Consider the following 1237-nt stretch of genomic DNA (forward strand, 5'->3'; position numbering starts at 1 on the left):
ATAATAATGAGATGCAAATTATATTCACGAGTGTGATGTAGGTTAAACGTAATGATTCATCAGGGCGGCTCCTTTTGAACTAGAGCGGTAGAACCCATTCAGAACCTTCCAGAGTACCTAGAGACTCAAAAATTGCTACAGATTTTCGGAAGAACCCGTTATGCAACTATACTAAGTTTCAGGTTGCTAGCATTAGTAATAAGAAAGTTATAAGGGGTGGTGCTTGGGCAACTCAGCTGAAACCAACTATACAATAGTTTTCAAGAGTCTTCCTTTAGGCTAATAGTTGTTTATTTTGTTAGCATTGACTTGACCGACATCACATTAATGATTATTTTCTGTTGAATGTAACAATGACCTAACAGCCAATCTATCAGTTTAAACTTACATTTTGCGTCTGCCTGTTTCAAAAATTTTTCTTTTTTGTTTTGAGTATCTATAAAATTAGATAATTTTGAATTCATACTACATCAATTTTTCTTTTACAGGCATTCAAAATTTTTGCATGATACAAGCAAGCAATCTGCCTTTCTCTCTTCTTCAGAATGCATGCCTTTATGGGACATGTTTCTCCTTTTTCAAGTATTTCCTGTCGTCCTTTTGTCTGCAAACATAATAATTACTTCATTTAATATGTAGATTAACTGTATACTTAAAATGCTTGGGCATGGTAAACACACAGTGAAACCTTCCTGTTTCTTTCCTTGTTTTCATCTACTTTTTCATTGCACTCTCAATAAGTGCACTAAAATACATGGACTAAATAAAATCTTGTGAATGTACAAATACTCACAGTCCTATAAGTAGATCAATCTGTGTCTTCAGGCTCTTTATCTCCCATTTCTAGATGGGCCTACATAAAGATAAAAGTTGTCTTTCACTGATTGCAATCATAATTTAAATAATTAAAATGATATCTTCAAAATCTCTTTCAGTGCTCATGTTAGGCTCAGGAACAGCATCAATACTCATTATAACACTGCATGCTGTGGAACTTAGTTATTTATAGATCTTGAACTGCCACGTAGCAACTAATGAACATTACCTTGCAACATCAACCAGAAGACTGAAAAGTGGACATGCATACTGATTAATGATGTGGACAGTGCCACGTAGAAAGGAGCCACGTAGAACTCCAGTGCCACGTAGATCTCCAGTGCCACGTAAAAAGGAACCACGTACATCTGCATGTTGTGAACAGTGCCACGTAGAAAGTTCCATGTAGTCTGACCACATC

The 1237-nt window shown here is 35.8% G+C and overlaps 1 long non-coding RNA gene across 1 annotated transcript; it reads right to left on the bottom strand.

The window, feature by feature from the left end:
• Window positions 1-529: 529 nt before the first annotated feature.
• LOC109593338 (uncharacterized) lies at window positions 530-855 on the bottom strand. Its single transcript, XR_002190901.1, has 3 exons — window positions 794-855; window positions 653-745; window positions 530-604 (listed from the first exon to the last, which is right to left on the bottom strand). It is a non-coding gene; the product is annotated as an uncharacterized LOC109593338 (long non-coding RNA).
• Between the last annotated feature and the right edge of the window lie 382 nt (window positions 856-1237).

Source organism: Amphimedon queenslandica, unplaced genomic scaffold, assembly GCF_000090795.2.
Source record: "Amphimedon queenslandica unplaced genomic scaffold, v1.1 AMPQUscaffold_1954_Cont26041, whole genome shotgun sequence".
Lineage (NCBI taxonomy): Eukaryota > Metazoa > Porifera > Demospongiae > Haplosclerida > Niphatidae > Amphimedon > Amphimedon queenslandica.